Source organism: Giraffa tippelskirchi, chromosome X (assembly GCF_054371585.1).
Source record: "Giraffa tippelskirchi isolate mGirTip1 chromosome X, T2T-mGirTip1v1.2.pri, whole genome shotgun sequence".
Lineage (NCBI taxonomy): Eukaryota > Metazoa > Chordata > Mammalia > Artiodactyla > Giraffidae > Giraffa > Giraffa tippelskirchi.
This window is the reverse complement of record NC_137289.1, coordinates 99,451,534-99,475,041: the sequence shown is the minus strand read 5'-3', so window position 1 is coordinate 99,475,041 and position 23,508 is coordinate 99,451,534. Positions and strand designations below refer to the sequence as shown.

General features: G+C 45.0%; 1 long non-coding RNA gene across 1 annotated transcript; it reads right to left on the bottom strand.

The window, feature by feature from the left end:
* Positions 1-3,092: 3,092 nt before the first annotated feature.
* Positions 3,093-4,464, bottom strand: LOC145536243 (uncharacterized). The gene is made up of 2 exons (XR_014075713.1): positions 4,165-4,464; positions 3,093-4,031 (listed from the first exon to the last, which is right to left on the bottom strand). It is a non-coding gene; the product is annotated as an uncharacterized LOC145536243 (long non-coding RNA).
* Between the last annotated feature and the right edge of the window lie 19,044 nt (positions 4,465-23,508).

Genomic DNA, 23,508 nt, shown 5'->3' with positions numbered 1-23,508 from the left:
GTGCCCATCCATGAGACAGGGAACGTTGGCCTGGGGCTACTAGCAGGCCTGCAGGGCTTATGGGACATCTGAGTGCCGATGGCCCATACGTCTCAGCCTGTGAGGGATCTGGGGCCCAGTTGAGATGTCCTAGGTAGATTTAGTGATAGGAAAAGCCATCAGCATACAGGGGGATACTGATGAAAACAAGTCAGATGGGTAAACAAGTCAGATGGGGGTGACGTGGTCACCCAAGGATCATGTATGGAGTGGAAGAGCACAGGGCAGAGGTTGGAAACCAGAGGAAAACAAAGCCCAAGATTTAGGAGGGGATCAAAGTAAATGGGACAGACAAGGAGTCTTAGAAGTAATGGACTGAGAGGTAGGGGGAAAGCCAGGGTGGGCTGCTGTCACAGACTCTGACCAAGGCAAAGTGTTTTTGAAAATGGAATGTGTCCGTGGCCAATACAGCACTGGGTACTATGGTTTGGCCCACGGAGCCCTTGGGAGACGTTAGCAAAGGGATGTTCCTGTGGATGGGCACATGGAGGAGGAATCGAGAGGTAACCAGATAAGGATGCTCCTGGTGTCTATACTTTCAAGAAGCATGGCTTGAAAGGAATCAAAGACGCATGGTATAGGAAGTAGTGGGCTGTTTGCTCGCAGGGTGTGCTCTCCTCTCCTGGCTCCAGCTGGTGACGCTGACCTGCACCGCCCCTGGATGGGAGTGGTGAAACTTGCATTTTTGTCTCCCTCCTCTTGCTGTGGACCCGGTCCTCCCTGGCTGGTGGCTGGTGAACCTCAGCCACCCTGCTGACATCTGCAGACCCCTCTGAATCTTAGTCTGATCATCCAGCCCATCCCCGGGCAGGGGCGTCCACTCCTCAGCCTCAGCCTCAGCCGCAAGGTCCCCTAGCCCATTGCCTGCTTAGGCTTCGTCGGGATTCAGTCCCTTTCCACATTTCTCCCTCAGGCGATGCAGAGCCCTCCCTTGGATCTCACCTGCAGCAAAGCAGGAACCAAGATCAGCTCCAGAAAATGAAATTCCTAAACTGCAGCCACCCTTCTGCCCAAAGACTCCGTTGGGTCATTGCACAGTGTGCCCCTGGAGTCCCAAGTGTGAATGGGGTGGAATCCTCCTGTCCCTGGTGTTCATTTCTTGTCACACCTCCCTTGTCTGAGCTCTCTCACCTCTGCCTGCCACTGCCTCTCTGGGCCGTTCCCCCGCTGTGACTGGGACGCTCTTTGCTTTGGCTTGTCTTTCATTTGACCCAAGACTTCCCATACAATATCCAAGTTAAAGGGGGCATAGTGTAGAATGTGTACCTTGTTGAGTACATCTAGGAGACGCTGTTGTCACATAAGCCCCACCCCCCTGAAATATAAAAAACAGAGGGAGAAAGAACACAAGAGTCAAATATGCCAAAGGGGCCTGAGATGTTGGCTAAGATGAGCACTGAAGAGTGTCTGTGGGATCAGGAAGTATGGATATTAGTGATGGCCTTGACGAGACCAATTACAGTGGAGTGACTGGGACAAAAGCTCCATGGAAGGGGGCTGAGGAGAGAATATCTCAGCAGAGTCTGAAGCAGTTTTGCTTTGAAGGGCAACCGGTAATGTGCCAGTAGCTGCAGAATAGGGTGGTGGAAGACGGTGGGTTTCCCCCTTTGCTGTGGAGTGCTCCGATACAGAGGGAGCAGGTGCTGGTTCAGGAGAGAGGAGTGATAACTGCAGGTGCAAAGTCCCTGAGAAGGTGCAAGGCATGGGATCCGGGGGCAGAGGTGAGGGGCCGGGTGCAGTTAGGAGCACGCGTGGAGAGGGGCAGCAGAGTGCCAGGGCAGAAATATGCAGATTGGGACTGGGAAACGAGAAATCCCACGGGACTGCTTCTGTATTTTCCAGGAATTCTTGGCGGGTGGGGCTGGTGGTTATTAGCATGGGGGAAGGTTACTAGTGTGTAGTGTAGGAGTGTGGGTAGGTGACCGTGAAAATGAACAGCGGCCTACTCCGGCCATGGATTTAAGATAAAACACTTCTCTAAAGTTGTCAAGTTTTCTCCTCGGTGCTCAGGTGCTCAGACACAGGCAGGGAGTGGGTAGGCAGGAGGGTGCAAGGAGCACAAGAGGTGTGTTTGCGGGGGACAGCGTACAGCCCTGGCTCAGCCGATCGAGGAGGGGCCTGGCGCACGGTGGGAGAGGACGCGTGGTCGGTGAGCTGGGGTCTCCAGGAGGTTGTGGTATCAGCGCACTGGCACTAGAGCGAGGGGGCTGGAGGACAGGACGTCATGCTGAGGGCGCTGAGAGGGAGGCAGGCTAGAATCAGGACACCACGAGGGGCGCGGTCTTTCCTGATGCCCGGGGAGGGACCGTGGGCAGAGGGATGCTCGGGTGGGGTGGAGGGGAGCATCGCCAAGGACGGAGAGTCTCCGGGATGACCGGGTGAGCCTCGTGGGCACTCAGGACGGATCAGAAGCGTGAGGGCTGACAGGAGAACAGTGAGTGAACCACGGGAGGAGCGCGTTCACAGGCCGGGGGTGCGCGGGAGGAGAATGGACAGGGGACATCTACCGGTCCCGCTCGTGGGGGGCTTCGGCAGTGGGCGACGGGACCCGGACGTCACCGGCCAGGTACTTCAGTGGACAGTTCGAAACTGGGTCCCGGAGAAACCTCCCAGCCGACCAGGGCCAGGAGACTGGCACGGGCCTCACTGGGTTGCTGCGCACAGGCCCAGAGCCAGCCAATCGGAGTGCAGCCCCGCCCACCAAGCCCCGGATCTTCCCAGACTCCCTGACTTCCTGCCCGTGTTGCTGTGGTTCCCCGGACGGCCCGCGGGGCGGCTCGCTGTCCAGGGGTGGTTTGGCCGGACCCCTTCGAGAGATTCCCTTCCTTTCTCTGGTCCTTACGGGCATCCCCCTTAACTTTCGCATCCACGGTGTCCAGTCCTTTGCGCGAAAACCCAGCAGAAACGATGAATTTTCTCCCGGCCTTGCGGCGGTTTGGTTTCTGTGGCCTGCAGGTGGCGGTGTTGCCCCACAGTGTCGCCCCGCCGGTTTTTTTTTTTTTTTTTTTTTGTCCCTCCGCCCTTCGCGCTTTAAAAAACTGACAGGAAGCCTGTTGCCACAAGAAGAGGCTGATTTTTTTTTTTTTTTCCTCCGCGTGTGCCGGTTGGCCCATTCAAACTGCAGCTGAGCCCTTTGTGAGAACTTTCACCGGATCCATTGATACTTAAAATTACAATAAAATAATATAAGCCGATATAGTAAATAATAGTGGACGGAGTGGTCAACCTTGTCTTGCTTCCGATCGTTGAGGAATTCCTGTATGTTTAAAGAGAACTCTATTATGACAGTTTTGACTCGAAAATCATTACGTGAAGTGAAAGTGGCTCGGTCGTGTCCGATTCTTTAAGACGCTTTGGACTGTAGCCTGCCAGGCTCCTCTGCCCATGGGATTCTCCAGGCAAGAATAATGGAGTGGGTTGCCATTTCCTTCTCCAGAGGATCTTCCCAACCCAGCGATTGAATCTGGCTATCCTGCACTGCAGGCTGACTCCTTACCATCTGAGCCACCTACAATAATAACATGACAGGGACAAGCGCCAAGCTAAGAGCCTGCTGGGTAATTGATGCTGGACACCACCCAAGAAGCAGATGCTATTACTGCCCTCATTTTATGCCTTTGGGACCTGTGGCACACAGAGGAAGAGTCAGCTGTCCAGGTTCTCAGGGTTCCTCAGAGAGTGTCCCTATGTTCAGGTCTCAAGTCTGTCAGATTGTAGTTTGCACACTGGTTTGCAGGATACATTCCCCTCCCCAGTAGAAGAGAGAAATAAAACGCTCACTGGGGTCGAGGGTAAAACAGCCTGCAATGCGGCGAAAGATGGACGGCAGGAGGAGAAGGGGATGACAGAGGACAAGATGGTTGGATGGCATCACTGACTCAATGGACATGAGTTTGAGCAAGCTCCTCCGGGAGATGGTGAAGGCCAGGGAAGCCTCCTGACGTGCTGCATGCAGTCCATGGGGTCGCAAAGAGTCGGACACGACCGACGGACTGAAAAACAACAGTAACATTTATTACAAATGAGATACTAAATGAAAGGGGGCGGGGAGGGAACCTACATAGAAGACGACTCATCCACTCTATCAAGATTATGACATGATAACACATTTATAAAGCAAAGCACCTGGAAGTAATCAGCTGTTACGGAGTACAAGTCGCTCAGCTCACTGCAAGGTGAGTCAGGAAGGGACTTGAATCCAGAGTCGACTGACAGAGAAGAGGGCAGGGTAGTGACTCAAAATAACCATCTTGTTGGGGCCAGGTTGGACAGGACGCGGACATCACGGATCAGGTCCCTCAGTGGAGAGTTCCAAACAGTTTCGGGGAGAAATCTCCCAGCGGACGCAGGCTGGGAGGCTGGCACTGACCTCACTGCTCCCCGGGGCAGGCCCAGAACCAGCCCTCAGCAACTCCGGATCTTCCTGGACACCCTGACTTCCTGCCCGCCTCGCTGTGGTTCTGTGGGCGGGTCGAGCGGAACTCGCGCCGTCCAGGGGTGCTTTGCCCGGGCCCCTTCGAGAGGTTCCCTTTCTTTGGTTCTCGGGGGCATCCCGCATAATTTCCCATCTACGTTGTCCAGTCCTCTGCCCGAAAACCGAGCAGGAAGGATCGATTTACTTCCGGGCTTGGTGGCATTTTGGTTTCTATGGTCTGCAGGGGGCAGTGTTGCTCCGCGGAGCCGCTAGCCCGTTTCTCCCGCGCCCGTCCGGGTTGAAAAAAGGCCTGAAAGCCTTTTGCGGTAATAAGCGACGGATTTTTTTCTGCGCGTGCGCCGGTTGGCTGCTTGGAAGTGCTCAGTAACACGTAAAAGAATGAAATTAGAACACTTCCTACACCAAAGGGAAAAAAAAACACAACTGAAAATGAATTAAAGACCGAATGTAAGGCCAGATACTATAAAACTCTTCGAGGAAAACATAGGCAGAACACTCTAACAAAAAATTTAGCAATATCCTCTTTATTTTTTTTTTTTTGACCTTTTTTTTAATTTTTTTATTTTTTATAAATTTATTTATTTTAGTTGGGGGCTAATTACTTTACAATATTGTAATAGTTTTTGCCATACATTGACATGAATCAGCCGCAATATCCTCTTTAAATGAAAAATAAAGGAATGGGACCTAATTATACTTACAGTATTTTACACAGCAAGTTCAGTTCAGTTCAGTCACTTAGTCGAGTCTGACTCTTTCACACAGCAAAGGAAACTATAAACAAGGTGAAAAGACAACCTTCAGAATGCCAGAAAACAGTTGCAAATGAAGCAACTGAAAAAGAATTAATCTCAAAAATATACAAGCATTTCATGCAGCTGAATATCAGAAATATAAACAACGCAACGAAGAAATGGGCAGAAGACCTAAAACAGACATTTTCCATAGAAGACATACAGATGGTCAAAGACTACGTGAAAAGATGTGCAACATTGCTGTTTATTAGTGAAATGCAATTCAAAAGTACAAGGAGGTATCATCTCGTCAGAATGGCCACCATCAACAAATCTACAAACCATAAATGCCGAAGAGAATGTGCAGAAAAGGGAATCCTCTTGCACTGTTGGTGGGAATGTAAATTGGTACATCCACTATGGAGAATGGTATGGAGATTCCTAAAGAAACTAGGAATAAAACTACCACGTGAAACAGCAATCCCATGACTGGGCATATACTCTAATAAAATCTCAAGTCAAAAAGACACATGTACTCCACCGTTCATTGCAGCATCATGTATAAAATCCTAAGATATGGAAGCAACCTAGATGTCCACCCACAGATGAATGGATGAAGAAGCTTGGGTACATATGTGCAACGGAATACTACTCAGCCATAGAAAGGAACACTTTTGAGTCAGTTCTAATTAGGTGGATGTACCTAGAGCCTATTATACAGAGTGAAGTAAGTAAGAAAGAGAATAACAAATACCGTATATTAACGCATATATATGGGATCTAAAACAATGATACTGATAAACCTATTTGCAAGGCAACAATAGAGACACAGACGTAGAGAACAGACTTGGGGACTTAGCAGAGGAAGAACTGGGTGCAGGAAGAACTAGCACAAAATTGTAAAGCAACTATCCTAAAAATTTATGACAGTTTTGCATCTACTTTTCCCATTGGGGTTCCTTTTATTTCTATTTCTTCCCTCTTCCATGGCTAGGACTTTCAAAATTATGTTGAATAAAGGTGGCAAACGTGGTTACCTTGTCTTGTTCCTCTTTTTAGAGGAAATGCCTTCATTTTTTCACCATTGAGAATGTTTGCTGTGAATTTGTCATATATGTCCATTAGTAGGTTGAGGTATGTTCCCTCCATGCCCACTTTCTGGACAGTTTTAATCATAAATGGGTGTTGAGTTTTGTCAAAAGCTTTTTCCGCATCTATTGAGATGATCACATGGTTTTTATTCTTCAGTGTCTTAATGTAGTGTGCCCATTGATTGATTTGTGTATATTGAAGAGCCCTTGCTTTCCTGGGATAAATCTCACTTTATCACAGTGTATGATCCTATCAATATATCGTGGTGTTTGGTTAGCTATTATTTTACTGAGATTTTTTTGCATCCATGTTCATCAGTGATATTAGCCTGTAATTTGTTTTTGTTTTTTTTGTTGTATTTTTGCCTGTTTATGTATCAAGGTGGTGGTGGCTTCATAAAAGGCGTGTGGGACTGTTTTTTTCTTCTTCAGTTTTTTGGCATAATTTCAGAAGTAAAATTGATCTCTGAACAATAGAATTCTCCTGTGATGGTACCTATTCTTGGACTTTTGTTTGTTGGGAGTTTTTTTTTTTCTCCACAAATAAATAACACAGATATTTATTAGAGAATTATCTAGTTTACTTTCAATATACTAACATTAAAAGAAAAGAGAAATAGAAAGAGCAAACCCACCAAACTGGGTTTTGACCAATATCCAGATTTAAAGTCATGTGTCACAGCACATCTGGGGAACCAATTGGGAAAGGGTGCCAGGCAGCACATCCTCTCCATGGGTGAGACTTCAAAGATTGCAGTTCTGGGATCCCACTTACAATCCCAGGAAGGGTGCAAACTGATACCTTCATCAATCTGTGATCAAATTGCAAGACTGGTTTTATGTTAATGCTGTTTGTTTTGTCTTGTAAAAAACTCAGAATGTTGCTAAGCCTGGGACTTGGTTGGCCAAGCCGCCTCCAGGGTCTCAACAATCTCAAGATTTCTCTGTTGGGAGACTTTAAATCACAGTTTTAATCTCAGTACTTGTGATTAGTCTGTTCTTTTTCACCTATTTACTCCTAATTCAATCTCGGGAGATTGTAGCTTTCTATGAATGTGTCCATTTCTTCCAGGTTGTCCACTTTATTGGCATATAGTTCCTTGTAGTAGTCTCTTATGGTCCTTTGTATTTCTATGGTGTCCATTGTAGCTTCTTTTTCATTTCTGATTTTATTGATTTGAGTCCTCTCCTTTTGTCTCTTGATGACTCTAGTTAATGTTTTATCAATGTTGTTTATCTTTTCAAAGGAACAGCTTTTAGTTCCACTGATATTTTTCCTATCGTTTCTTTGTCTCTATTTTATTTATTTCTGCTCTGAGTTTTATGATTTCTTTTCTTCAAGTAAACAGGGGTGTTGTTTGTTCTTCTTCCTCTAGTTACTCTAGGTGTAAGGTTGTTTATTTGAGATTTTCTTGTTTCCTGAGGTAAGATTTTATTTCTATAAACTTCCCTCTTAGGACTGCTTTTCCTGCATCCCATGAGTTTTGGATTGTCGTGGTTTCATTTTCATTTGTCTCTAGGTATTTTTCATTTCCTCTTTGACTTCTTCAACGATCCATTGATTGTTTAGTAGCATATTGTTTATCCTCCCCATGGGTTTTGTGGGGTTTTTTTTTTTTGCAGTTGTTTCTTATAGTTTATTTCACAGCAAGTTCAGTTCAGTTCAGTCACTTAGTCGAGTCTCTTTTACACAGCAAAGGAAACTATAAACAAGGTGAAAAGACAACCCTCAGAATGCCAGAAAACAGTTGCAAATGAAGCAACTGAAAAAGAATTAATGTCAAAAATATACAAGCATTTCACGCAGCTTGCGCCAGTTGGCTGGTTTGAAGTGCTGAGGAAAACGCTGTGACACACATTAAGCAAACTGAAAAATTAACAACAAAGAGAAAATATTAAGCAGGTCAAGGGAAAAGTAGCAAATAACATAAGAGGGAATCCCCATAAGGTTATCAGCTGATTTCTCAGCAGAAACTCTGCAGGCCAGAAGGGAGTGGCATGATATATTTAAAGTGGTGGAAGGGAAAAACCTACAACCAAAAATACTCTACCAAGCAAGGCTCTTCTTTCAGATTCAACAGAGTAATCAAAAGACAAGCAAAGACTCAGAGAATTTAACAGTATCACACCAGCTTTACAACAAAGACTAATGTAACATCTCTAGGCAGAAACAAAAAGGCCACGACTAGAAACAAGAAAATTATGATTAGGAAAGCTCACCAGTAAAGACAAACACACAGTAAACACAGGAAATCATCCACACACAAATATGATATCAAAACCAGCAGTTGTGAGGGGATGGAAGGATACTGAAAATGTATTTGAAATTAAGAGACCAGTAAACAAGTGTATACATACATATATATATACACGTATATATATATATATACGTGTATATATATACTCTTTTACTCAGGCATGTCTGACTCTTTGTAACTCCATGGACTATAGCTCTTCAGGCTCCTCTGTCCATGGAATTTTTCCAAGCAAGAATACTGGAGTGGTTTCCATTTCCTCCTCCAGGGGATCTTCCCAACCCAGGAATCAAACCAAAATCTGCATCTCCTGCACTGGCAGTGGATTTCTTTAGCACTGAACCACCTTGGAAGATATATGTGTGTGTGTGTGTGTGTGTGTGTGTGTGTGTGTGTGTGTGTATACGTGTGTATGTGGTGTGTGTATAGACAGCTATAACAAAAAACTCATGATAACCAAACATCTACAATAGACACAAATAGAAAAAGGGATCCAAACACAACACTAAAGATATTCATCAAATCACAAAAGGAAGTTTAGAATAAACACCTTGAAAAACAACCGCAAAACAATTTTTAAAATGGCAATAAGAACATACATGTCAGTAATTAACTTAAATGTAAATGGATGAAATGCTGCATCCTAAAGAAAAAGAAAAAGATAATGGATTTTTTAAAAAATGAAAACCCATGTATAATACTGTCTGGGCTTCCCTGGTAGTTCAGCTGGTAAAGGATCTGCCTACAATGCATGAGACCCCAGTTTGATTTCTGCATTGGGAAGATCCCCTGAAGAAGGGATAGGCTACCCATTACAGTATTCTTGGGCTTCCCTGGTGGCTCAGTCGGTGAAGAATCTGCCTGCAATGCAGGAGACCTGGATTTGATCCCTGGGTTGGGAAGGTCACCTGGAGGAGGGCATGGCAAGCCACTTCAGTATTCTTACCTGGAGAATCCCCATAGACAGAGGAGAGCCTGGCGGGGTGCAATCCATGGGGTCGCAAAGAGGCAGACACGACTGAGCGACAAAGCACAGCCCAGCACACATAATACTGTCTACGAGAGACCCATTTCAAATCTAGGTACACATACAGACTGAAAGTGAAGGGATGGAAAAAGATATTCAATGCAAATGGAAATCTAAAGAAACCTGGATTAGCAATACTCACATCAGACAAAATAGACTTTAAAGACTGTTGCAAGATTCAAGGACACCACATAATGATCAACGGATTATCCCAAGAAGAAGACAGAACAATTGTAAATAAATATGCACCCAACATAGGAGCACCTCGATATAGAAACAGCCATAAAAGGAGGAAGCATCAGCAACACAATAATAGTGGGGGACCTTAGCACTCCACTTTCATCCATGAAGAGCTCATCCAGACAGAAAATCAAGAAGGAAGCACAGCCCCTAAATGACACATTACACCAGATGTACTTAATTGCTATTTCTAGGCCATTCCATCCAAAAGCAGCAGAATACACTTTCTTCTCATGTGCACATAGAACATTCTTCAGGATAGATAGTATCTTGAGTCACAAATCAAGCCACATAAATTTAAGAAAACTGAAATCATAACAAGAGTCTTTTCCGATCACGATACTGTGGGATTAGAAATAAACTATAAGAAACAACTGCAAAAAAAAAAAACCCCACAAAACCCATGGGGAGGATAAACAATATGCTACTAAACAATCAATGGATCGTTGAAGAAGTCAAAGAGGAAATGAAAAATACCTAGAGACAAATGAAAATGAAACCACGACAATCCAAAACTCATGGGATGCAGGAAAAGCAGTCCTAAGAGGGAAGTTTATAGAAATAAAATCTTACCTCAGGAAACAAGAAAATCTCAAATAAACAACCTTACACCTAGAGTAACTAGAGGAAGAAGAACAAACAACACCCCTGTTTACTTGAAGAAAAGAAATCATAAAACTCAGAGCAGAAATAAATAAAATAGAGACAAAGAAACGATAGGAAAAATATCAGTGGAACTAAAAGCTGTTCCTTTGAAAAGATAAACAACATTGATAAAACATTAACTAGAGTCATCAAGAGACAAAAGGAGAGGACTCAAATCAATAAAATCAGAAATGAAAAAGAAGCTACAATGGACACCATAGAAATACAAAGGACCATAAGAGACTACTACAAGGAACTATATGCCAATAAAGTGGACAACCTGGAAGAAATGGACACATTCATAGAAAGCTACAATCTCCCGAGATTGAATTAGGAGTAAATAGGTGAAAAAGAACAGACTAATCACAAGTACTGAGATTAAAACTGTGATTTAAAGTCTCCCAACAGAGAAATCTTGAGATTGTTGAGACCCTGGAGGCGGCTTGGCCAACCAAGTCCCAGGCTTAGCAACATTCTGAGTTTTTTACAAGACAAAACAAACAGCATTAACATAAAACCAGTCTTGCAATTTGATCACAGATTGATGAAGGTATCAGTTTGCACCCTTCCTGGGATTGTAAGTGGGATCCCAGAACTGCAATCTTTGAAGTCTCACCCATGGAGAGGATGTGCTGCCTGGCACCCTTTCCCAATTGGTTCCCCAGATGTGCTGTGACACATGACTTTAAATCTGGATATTGGTCAAAACCCAGTTTGGTGGGTTTGCTCTTTCTATTTCTCTTTTCTTTTAATGTTAGTATATTGAAAGTAAACTAGATAATTCTCTAATAAATATCTGTGTTATTTATTTGTGGAGAAAAAAAAAAACTCCCAACAAACAAAAGTCCAAGAATAGGTACCATCACAGGAGAATTCTATTGTTCAGAGATCAATTTTACTTCTGAAATTATGCCAAAAAACTGAAGAAGAAAAAAACAGTCCCACACGCCTTTTATGAAGCCACCACCACCTTGATACATAAACAGGCAAAAATACAACAAAAAAAACAAAAACAAATTACAGGCTAATATCACTGATGAACATGGATGCAAAAAAATCTCAGTAAAATAATAGCTAACCAAACACCACGATATATTGATAGGATCATACACTGTGATAAAGTGAGATTTATCCCAGGAAAGCAAGGGCTCTTCAATATACACAAATCAATCAATGGGCACACTACATTAAGACACTGAAGAATAAAAACCATGTGATCATCTCAATAGATGCGGAAAAAGCTTTTGACAAAACTCAACACCCATTTATGATTAAAACTGTCCAGAAAGTGGGCATGGAGGGAACATACCTCAACCTACTAATGGACATATATGACAAATTCACAGCAAACATTCTCAATGGTGAAAAAATGAAGGCATTTCCTCTAAAAAGAGGAACAAGACAAGGTAACCACGTTTGCCACCTTTATTCAACATAATTTTGAAAGTCCTAGCCATGGAAGAGGGAAGAAATAGAAATAAAAGGAACCCCAATGGGAAAAGTAGATGCAAAACTGTCATAAATTTTTAGGATAGTTGCTTTACAATTTTGTGCTAGTTCTTCCTGCACCCAGTTCTTCCTCTGCTAAGTCCCCAAGTCTGTTCTCTACGTCTGTGTCTCTATTGTTGCCTTGCAAATAGGTTTATCAGTATCATTGTTTTAGATCCCATATATATGCGTTAATATACGGTATTTGTTATTCTCTTTCTTACTTACTTCACTCTGTATAATAGGCTCTAGGTACATCCACCTAATTAGAACTGACTCAAAAGTGTTCCTTTCTATGGCTGAGTAGTATTCCGTTGCACATATGTACCCAAGCTTCTTCATCCATTCATCTGTGGGTGGACATCTAGGTTGCTTCCATATCTTAGGATTTTATACATGATGCTGCAATGAACGGTGGAGTACATGTGTCTTTTTGACTTGAGATTTTATTAGAGTATATGCCCAGTCATGGGATTGCTGTTTCACGTGGTAGTTTTATTCCTAGTTTCTTTAGGAATCTCCATACCATTCTCCATAGTGGATGTACCAATTTACATTCCCACCAACAGTGCAAGAGGATTCCCTTTTCTGCACATTCTCTTCGGCATTTATGGTTTGTAGATTTGTTGATGGTGGCCATTCTGACGAGATGATACCTCCTTGTACTTTTGAATTGCATTTCACTAATAAACAGCAATGTTGCACATCTTTTCACGTAGTCTTTGACCATCTGTATGTCTTCTATGGAAAATGTCTGTTTTAGGTCTTCTGCCCATTTCTTCGTTGCGTTGTTTATATTTCTGATATTCAGCTGCATGAAATGCTTGTATATTTTTGAGATTAATTCTTTTTCAGTTGCTTCATTTGCAACTGTTTTCTGGCATTCTGAAGGTTGTCTTTTCACCTTGTTTATAGTTTCCTTTGCTGTGTGAAAGAGTCAGACTCGACTAAGTGACTGAACTGAACTGAACTTGCTGTGTAAAATACTGTAAGTATAATTAGGTCCCATTCCTTTATTTTTCATTTAAAGAGGATATTGCGGCTGATTCATGTCAATGTATGGCAAAAACTATTACAATATTGTAAAGTAATTAGCCCCCAACTAAAATAAATAAATTTATAAAAAATAAAAAAATTAAAAAAAAGGTCAAAAAAAAAAAAATAAAGAGGATATTGCTAAATTTTTTGTTAGAGTGTTCTGCCTATGTTTTCCTCGAAGAGTTTTATAGTATCTGGCCTTACATTCGGTCTTTAATTCATTTTCAGTTGTGTTTTTTTTTCCCTTTGGTGTAGGAAGTGTTCTAATTTCATTCTTTTACGTGTTACTGAGCACTTCCAAGCAGCCAACCGGCGCACGCGCAGAAAAAAATCCGTCGCTTATTACCGCAAAAGGCTTTCAGGCCTTTTTTCAACCCGGACGGGCGCGGGAGAAACGGGCTAGCGGCTCCGCGGAGCAACACTGCCCCCTGCAGACCATAGAAACCAAAATGCCACCAAGCCCGGAAGTAAATCGATCCTTCCTGCTCGGTTTTCGGGCAGAGGACTGGACAACGTAGATGGGAAATTATGCGGGATGCCCCCGAGAACCAAAGAAAGGGAACCTCTCGAAGGGGCCCGGGCAAAGCACCCCTGGACGGCGCGAGTTCCGCTCGACCCGCCCACAGAACCACAGCGAGGCGGGCAGGAAGTCAGGGTGTCCAGGAAGATCCGGAGTTGCTGAGGGCTGGTTCTGGGCCTGCCCCGGGGAGCAGTGAGGTCAGTGCCAGCCTCCCAGCCTGCGTCCGCTGGGAGATTTCTCCCCGAAACTGTTTGGAACTCTCCACTGAGGGACCTGATCCGTGATGTCCGCGTCCTGTCCAACCTGGCCCCAACAAGATGGTTATTTTGAGTCACTACCCTGCCCTCTTCTCTGTCAGTCGACTCTGGATTCAAGTCCCTTCCTGACTCACCTTGCAGTGAGCTGAGCGACTTGTACTCCGTAACAGCTGATTACTTCCAGGTGCTTTGCTTTATAAATGTGTTATCATGTCATAATCTTGATAGAGTGGATGAGTCGTCTTCTATGTAGGTTCCCTCCCCGCCCCCTTTCATTTAGTATCTCATTTGTAATAAATGTTACTGTTGTTTTTCAGTCCGTCGGTCGTGTCCGACTCTTTGCGACCCCATGGACTGCATGCAGCACGTCAGGAGGCTTCCCTGGCCTTCACCATCTCCCGGAGGAGCTTGCTCAAACTCATGTCCATTGAGTCAGTGATGCCATCCAACCATCTTGTCCTCTGTCATCCCCTTCTCCTCCTGCCGTCCATCTTTCGCCGCATTGCAGGCTGTTTTACCCTCGACCCCAGTGAGCGTTTTATTTCTCTCTTCTACTGGGGAGGGGAATGTATCCTGCAAACCAGTGTGCAAACTACAATCTGACAGACTTGAGACCTGAACATAGGGACACTCTCTGAGGAACCCTGAGAACCTGGACAGCTGACTCTTCCTCTGTGTGCCACAGGTCCCAAAGGCATAAAATGAGGGCAGTAATAGCATCTGCTTCTTGGGTGGTGTCCAGCATCAATTACCCAGCAGGCTCTTAGCTTGGCGCTTGTCCCTGTCATGTTATTATTGTAGGTGGCTCAGATGGTAAGGAGTCAGCCTGCAGTGCAGGATAGCCAGATTCAATCGCTGGGTTGGGAAGATCCTCTGGAGAAGGAAATGGCAACCCACTCCATTATTCTTGCCTGGAGAATCCCATGGGCAGAGGAGCCTGGCAGGCTACAGTCCAAAGCGTCTTAAAGAATCGGACACGACCGAGCCACTTTCACTTCACGTAATGATTTTCGAGTCAAAACTGTCATAATAGAGTTCTCTTTAAACATACAGGAATTCCTCAACGATCGGAAGCAAGACAAGGTTGACCACTCCGTCCACTATTATTTACTATATCGGCTTATATTATTTTATTGTAATTTTAAGTATCAATGGATCCGGTGAAAGTTCTCACAAAGGGCTCAGCTGCAGTTTGAATGGGCCAACCGGCACACGCGGAGGAAAAAAAAAAAAAAATCAGCCTCTTCTTGTGGCAACAGGCTTCCTGTCAGTTTTTTAAAGCGCGAAGGGCGGAGGGACAAAAAAAAAAAAAAAAAAAAACCGGCGGGGCGACACTGTGGGGCAACACCGCCACCTGCAGGCCACAGAAACCAAACCGCCGCAAGGCCGGGAGAAAATTCATCGTTTCTGCTGGGTTTTCGCGCAAAGGACTGGACACCGTGGATGCGAAAGTTAAGGGGGATGCCCGTAAGGACCAGAGAAAGGAAGGGAATCTCTCGAAGGGGTCCGGCCAAACCACCCCTGGACAGCGAGCCGCCCCGCGGGCCGTCCGGGGAACCACAGCAACACGGGCAGGAAGTCAGGGAGTCTGGGAAGATCCGGGGCTTGGTGGGCGGGGCTGCACTCCGATTGGCTGGCTCTGGGCCTGTGCGCAGCAACCCAGTGAGGCCCGTGCCAGTCTCCTGGCCCTGGTCGGCTGGGAGGTTTCTCCGGGACCCAGTTTCGAACTGTCCACTGAAGTACCTGGCCGGTGACGTCCGGGTCCCGTCGCCCACTGCCGAAGCCCCCCACGAGCGGGACCGGTAGATGTCCCCTGTCCATTCTCCTCCCGCGCACCCCCGGCCTGTGAACGCGCTCCTCCCGTGGTTCACTCACTGTTCTCCTGTCAGCCCTCACGCTTCTGATCCGTCCTGAGTGCCCACGAGGCTCACCCGGTCATCCCGGAGACTCTCCGTCCTTGGCGATGCTCCCCTCCACCCCACCCGAGCATCCCTCTGCCCACGGTCCCTCCCCGGGCATCAGGAAAGACCGCGCCCCTCGTGGTGTCCTGATTCTAGCCTGCCTCCCTCTCAGCGCCCTCAGCATGACGTCCTGTCCTCCAGCCCCCTCGCTCTAGTGCCAGTGCGCTGATACCACAACCTCCTGGAGACCCCAGCTCACCGACCACGCGTCCTCTCCCACCGTGCGCCAGGCCCCTCCTCGATCGGCTGAGCCAGGGCTGTACGCTGTCCCCCGCAAACACACCTCTTGTGCTCCTTGCACCCTCCTGCCTACCCACTCCCTGCCTGTGTCTGAGCACCTGAGCACCGAGGAGAAAACTTGACAACTTTAGAGAAGTGTTTTATCTTAAATCCATGGCCGGAGTAGGCCGCTGTTCATTTTCACGGTCACCTACCCACACTCCTACACTACACACTAGTAACCTTCCCCCATGCTAATAACCACCAGCCCCACCCGCCAAGAATTCCTGGAAAATACAGAAGCAGTCCCGTGGGATTTCTCGTTTCCCAGTCCCAATCTGCATATTTCTGCCCTGGCACTCTGCTGCCCCTCTCCACGCGTGCTCCTAACTGCACCCGGCCCCTCACCTCTGCCCCCGGATCCCATGCCTTGCACCTTCTCAGGGACTTTGCACCTGCAGTTATCACTCCTCTCTCCTGAACCAGCACCTGCTCCCTCTGTATCGGAGCACTCCACAGCAAAGGGGGAAACCCACCGTCTTCCACCACCCTATTCTGCAGCTACTGGCACATTACCGGTTGCCCTTCAAAGCAAAACTGCTTCAGACTCTGCTGAGATATTCTCTCCTCAGCCCCCTTCCATGGAGCTTTTGTCCCAGTCACTCCACTGTAATTGGTCTCGTCAAGGCCATCACTAATATCCATACTTCCTGATCCCACAGACACTCTTCAGTGCTCATCTTAGCCAACATCTCAGGCCCCTTTGGCATATTTGACTCTTGTGTTCTTTCTCCCTCTGTTTTTTATATTTCAGGGGGGTGGGGCTTATGTGACAACAGCGTCTCCTAGATGTACTCAACAAGGTACACATTCTACACTATGCCCCCTTTAACTTGGATATTGTATGGGAAGTCTTGGGTCAAATGAAAGACAAGCCAAAGCAAAGAGCGTCCCAGTCACAGCGGGGGAACGGCCCAGAGAGGCAGTGGCAGGCAGAGGTGAGAGAGCTCAGACAAGGGAGGTGTGACAAGAAATGAACACCAGGGACAGGAGGATTCCACCCCATTCACACTTGGGACTCCAGGGGCACACTGTGCAATGACCCAACGGAGTCTTTGGGCAGAAGGGTGGCTGCAGTTTAGGAATTTCATTTTCTGGAGCTGATCTTGGTTCCTGCTTTGCTGCAGGTGAGATCCAAGGGAGGGCTCTGCATCGCCTGAGGGAGAAATGTGGAAAGGGACTGAATCCCGACGAAGCCTAAGCAGGCAATGGGCTAGGGGACCTTGCGGCTGAGGCTGAGGCTGAGGAGTGGACGCCCCTGCCCGGGGATGGGCTGGATGATCAGACTAAGATTCAGAGGGGTCTGCAGATGTCAGCAGGGTGGCTGAGGTTCACCAGCCACCAGCCAGGGAGGACCGGGTCCACAGCAAGAGGAGGGAGACAAAAATGCAAGTTTCACCACTCCCATCCAGGGGCGGTGCAGGTCAGCGTCACCAGCTGGAGCCAGGAGAGGAGAGCACACCCTGCGAGCAAACAGCCCACTACTTCCTATACCATGCGTCTTTGATTCCTTTCAAGCCATGCTTCTTGAAAGTATAGACACCAGGAGCATCCTTATCTGGTTACCTCTCGATTCCTCCTCCATGTGCCCATCCACAGGAACATCCCTTTGCTAACGTCTCCCAAGGGCTCCGTGGGCCAAACCATAGTACCCAGTGCTGTATTGGCCACGGACACATTCCATTTTCAAAAACACTTTGCCTTGGTCAGAGTCTGTGACAGCAGCCCACCCTGGCTTTCCCCCTACCTCTCAGTCCATTACTTCTAAGACTCCTTGTCTGTCCCATTTACTTTGATCCCCTCCTAAATCTTGGGCTTTGTTTTCCTCTGGTTTCCAACCTCTGCCCTGTGCTCTTCCACTCCATACATGATCCTTGGGTGACCACGTCACCCCCATCTGACTTGTTTACCCATCTGACTTGTTTTCATCAGTATCCCCCTGTATGCTGATGGCTTTTCCTATCACTAAATCTACCTAGGACATCTCAACTGGGCCCCAGATCCCTCACAGGCTGAGACGTATGGGCCATCGGCACTCAGATGTCCCATAAGCCCTGCAGGCCTGCTAGTAGCCCCAGGCCAACGTTCCCTGTCTCATGGATGGGCACTGCCATCCACCCAGTTCCTTAAACCACAATCCCGGGCATGCTGCTGGGTGTGATCTTCACTGTGCCGTGTCTCCCCTGGAGCTGCTCTGGAAAAGGCTGACCCGAGATCTTCCTGTTGCCGCAGGTGGGGATCCGTTCCTCTGAGAGGCCCTGTTCCTGCAGACACGCTCAGAAGGTGTCCTGAGCACGGGCCGTCACCCTCTTTTGGGTCTCCGAGAGAACCCGGGCACTGTAATGCACCTGAGAGGTTGAAAGCCCTGTCTTTAACAAGACGATGAGTCAGGACACAGCAGTGTAAGCCCATCATTGGGGAACGTGCCAAAGAATATCCAGAAGAGATCCCTAAAGTAGAACGTTTTGAGAGGTGGGTTTTCATGGGTGTGCACCAAACAAGGGATTGCTTAACTGTATTTTTCCCAATAGGCATCCTGTTCCTATTTGGTCTTCATCTGAGCACGGGAGTTAATTTGATAACACAGGAAACAGTTTAAAACTGCAACTGAGCACAGGCAGCAGATACGCTGACAGCCGATCCTTCTACATCAACATCAACAGCTACAATTCTCGGCCATCTTTAATCTTGGAAGCACTATTCTTATCTGTCGAATGAAGTTATCGCCGCAGTGTTTTAGAAATGTATTCAACTAACCAGGCACAAGGGATCCTGACAAGAACTGAAACGTACTGAGTTTCACTAACAACAGCAGTGTTTTAACTGTAAAACTTTGGGTTCAGGAACACGCAGCAGGGCAAGCACAAGGTCAGTTTTCAAACAAGTGTTAATTTGGGCAAGTTGTCCCTTTCCTCAGCCTCAGATATCTGTCAAGCATCGCGGATCATGATGAAAGCTTGCTTTGCTTGTCGAGAGGAGTCGCAAATTTTCGATCTTCCATTTCTTCCTGTAAGAATGGGCTCTGTTTCCAAGGTGCAAGCCTGGCTTTCATAAGAGAACATTTTCAGATAATACTCACGCTAGGGCCACACTCCAGCCCTACTACTTCAGAGTCTCCTGGGATGTCTTACCAGCATCCGCTCTTCTAAAGCCTCTCCAGGGGAGATTTGATGCACAGTTAAGATTGAGAAGCACAATCGCAGGATGCTTCACCCGTGGTGATTTTAAATGGAATCCTGAACTGAAGATTGTTGTTTGCTACTTGTCAGGATACATCTAAAAGGAGGCTTCCTGTGTGCTGTTTTCAGTCTTGCATGAATTCTATGTTCCTTAACAGCACCTGAATACAGGTGCCAGAGAGCTGGCAAGCCGGCTTTCGGGGGATAATAGAAATTCATGTATCTCATTCATATGGAAATTCCATATGGTGAACAGCAGCCATTTACAAGTCTCCTCCTTTCTGATATGTAAATTTACTCTTACAACCCCCTCTCTAGAGAATAATTCTAGCGTCCGGCTTTCTAGATGACTTGTTAGATCTTTGATCCCTATCTCTGCTAAAAAGGGCTACCTGGTAAGAGAGTATATATATGCCCACAATATGTTGAATAAACGCCTTTCTTCCACCAGAGCACTCGTCCCCGCGTCTTTCCTCAGTCTCTCTCACTCTCTCGCTCTCTCTCTCCTCTCCCTCGCTCCCTGTCTCCCTTTCAGGCTGCTTCCACGGAGCACAGGTGTCCACCGTGTCTACTTATTTGCCCGGGCTTTCAAGACCTCTTCGAGAGGGCGCCCTGAGCCTACGTAGACGGTGCTAGCTCTTTGTCCTAGAGTTATATTGGCATACTGTGTAAACCAGGGAATATCAGCCTCTTTTCTTCCCTCTCTTACTTTCTTATCGGTCGACTCTGTACCCCCAAGTTCCGGTCCATTAAAGGACCACAACAATTGGCGCGCCAGAACAGGGCCTTGCGATACGGCAAGTCGGGCAGAGTGACCCCAGAAAGCTTATTAAAGCTGGTAAGTACTAAAGACATGGGTATAACCGCGAGCCTATTGAGGCTGGTAAATATTAAGGACGTAAATATAACGACGGGAAATCCCAATCACTTTTTTACTTTACTTTATCACTTATTTAAAGCTCAGGGATTTTTAGTTTTACGCCAGAAAATAGAGACTGGCCTTCAAACAGTGGTTGAATGTAACCCTTGGTTCCCTGAGGAAAGCGATATTAATTTACAAATTTGCACCAGGTCAAAAAGAATGCTAAATGAGCCACCAAAAAGGGAAAAAACATTCCTACAGATTTCTGGCCTTTAAGGGCTCCTATTGAAACTATGATTCTGCCTCTTCAAGGTCATCCTGGCCCTCCAGATATTCAACAACAGGCAGAACACTTATTACATAAATATAAACTAAATGATAAAACCTTACAAAAGGCCCATTTGGAACAACATAATATATTTACAAACCCTCCCCTGGTTGTTCCAAGCGTTCCTCATCTGCCAGCAGATGCAAATTTAAAAGCAGCTCCTTTGCTAAAACTTAATGATTCTAGCAAGAACTCATCTAGTACACCTTTTAACATTAAAATTAACACCTTTGTAAATAACAATGATGAGTTTTTACCGCATACTCTTAATTGTAAAAATTTGCTACCTGCTCACTCTCCTTGGCAACAGAGGCTTTCTAAATTCCTGACTTGACAATCACAGGTCTCTGAAGCTGATGGTTTTTCTGCTTTTCCAGTTTTAAGAAATCCTGATGCTCAAGGGCACGTAATACCTCAATATGAGGCTATTAACTTTTATCATATGCAACAAATAAAAAAGGCTATAACTATGTATGGCCCACATTCACCTTTTACTAAAGTACTTCTAAATTCTATTACATCCACTCTGGGAAATTTTGTTCCCCATGATTGGCGTAGTTTAATAAAAGCTCTCCTTAAACCAGGAAAATAACTTCAATGGACAGTGTGGTTTCATGACATAGCCAGAGATCATGCTAACAGAAATGCTCGAGCTGGTGCTCCCCAAAATCAAATTACTTTTGAGATATTAACTGGTACAGGACCATTTGACGCTTTAGAAGCTCAAGTACAGTGCCCTCCTTTGTTGCATGAACACAAGTTAAAACAGTGGCCCTTAAGGCTTGGGAGTGAATTACTCCTCAAGGGGAGCCTACAGGTAGCTACACTAAAATATTGCAAGGACCTAATGAAACGGATGCTGATTTTTTAGCTAGATTACAAACTGCTATTTCCTGTACTGTAATTGGAAAAGAAGCTAAAAGACAAATAGAGAAACTACTTGCTTATGAGATTGCAAATCAGGAATGCCAAAAGACCATAGCTCCTATTCAGGAGGCAGAGACTATTATAGATTATTTAAAGACTTGTTACAATCTAGGATCAGAAACTCAAAAGATGCAAATGCTAGCTAAAACAATGGTTGCTGCCCTTAAAAGGAGAAATGAAAGAGGTTTTACATGTAGAGATAAAAGCCATTTAAAAAGGGATTGCTCTAAGAAGGTTAATAATAACTCCCCCAAAATCTGCCCTTGCTGCCATAGAGGAATGCATTGGGCCAAAGATTGTAAATCTAGATTTGACATTGAAGGAAAACCTATTCTGAAAAACTCCAAGCAGGGGACCCCGCAGGTCGCCTCCAACAATAACCAGGGAAAAATTCCATCTTTTCTCTCAAACCCTCAAACAGTCCCCTCTCCAATACCTACCAGACTGTTTGAAGCTCTGCCCCCACAAACTTTCGGTCTTTTACTTGGCCGCCCTAGTTTGACTTCTAAAGGAATTACTGTGCATCCTGGAGTAATTGATTCAGACTATAGAAGAGAAATTCAAGTTGTGATGTCATCCCAGATTTTATGGCAATTTAAAAAGGGAGACAAAATGGCTCAATTATTTCTTTTACCTTACATTTCTATTAACTCCTCTAAAGATGTATGGATGGGCAGATTCGGCAGTACAGATCAAAAACAATCCTTGTGGACTTCATTAATATCTGAATTTGCCCGACCAAATATAAATATCAAAATTAATGGTAAAAATTTTTCTGGTCTCCTCGACACTGGATCTGATATTACTATCATTTCCAAACATTTATGGCCCAAATCTTGGCCTATACAACAAATTTCTTGCCAAATTGCAGGAATTTCTCAAAATAAGTACAGGAGGTTTATCATAGTACTCAAATATATCCATGTGTGGGACCAGAAGGCCAACCTACAACACTAAAACCTTATGTGGTAGATGCCCCCCTTAATTTAATAGGGAGAGACTTACTTATGCAATGGCAGACACAAATTTACATTCCACATTTTTCCTAGGGGCCACTGCTCATTTAAGACACGATGCATTTATTAAAATAACTTGGAAAAATGACAAACCTATTTAGACAGAGCAATGGCCCCTCACAAAAAAGAAATTACAGGCAGCTAAAAAATGTATAGATACACAACTGGAATTAAAACATATTAAAAAAATCTTGTTCCACGTGTCAATACTAGGTAGCTAAAGCCCTGAGGTGATATAAATTAGATTAGACCTTCTTTAGGCATTACTAATTACCAATTAAATAACCTATTTAATACTTTAAAAGGAGATCCTGATTTAAATAGCCCTCGTTCACTTTCTCAAGAGGCACGAGAGGAACTCTATTTAGTACAAAATAAATTACAACAACAGTTTCTTACTCGCATCAGACTAGATTTACCTCTAGATTTATTTATACTCCCCTCTCTCCATTCTCCCACAGGGCTTCTTGCTCAGCAAGAGCATCCAATAGAATGGATCTATACCCATTTTAGGGGAATAAAGTCACTTACATCCTATCTTGATTTAATTGCTCTAATTATCAATGGTAGAAATAGGACTAAAACTGTAATTGGCTCTGAGCCTTATAAAATTGTAATACCTATCAATAAATCTCAATTTGAGAATGCATTACAAACTTCTACCGATTTCCAAGTAGCTTTTCTGGAATATTTTGGAGAAATTTCATTTCATTATCCTTCTGGTAAGCTATGGAATTTCTTCAAAAATACTGAATTTATTGTTTCCCATGTTATCAGCTCACAGCCTATACCACAAGCCGAGGTCTTTTATATAGATGGGACTAAAAATGCCAAAGCTTCATTCTGGTCTCTTAAGGAATATAAAGTCTTTTATACTAAATTTCATTCTGCTCAACAAAATGAATTGTATGCTCTTATTCAAGTCATTTACCTGTATCCTTACCCCATTAATATAGTCTCTGATTCCTTATATTCAGTTTTTATATTAAAAAATATCGAAACCTCCACCATAAACTCCAATCAACCTATTATTCAACAACTTTTTTTCAAATTGCAATCCTTAATCAGAAACCGCACTTATCCCATTTATATTACCCATATTCGAGCACACTATGACTTATGGTAATGTACAAGCTGACAAAACTTGTTTCTTTTGCTACTCTGGAGGAACAGCATGCTCTGTTACA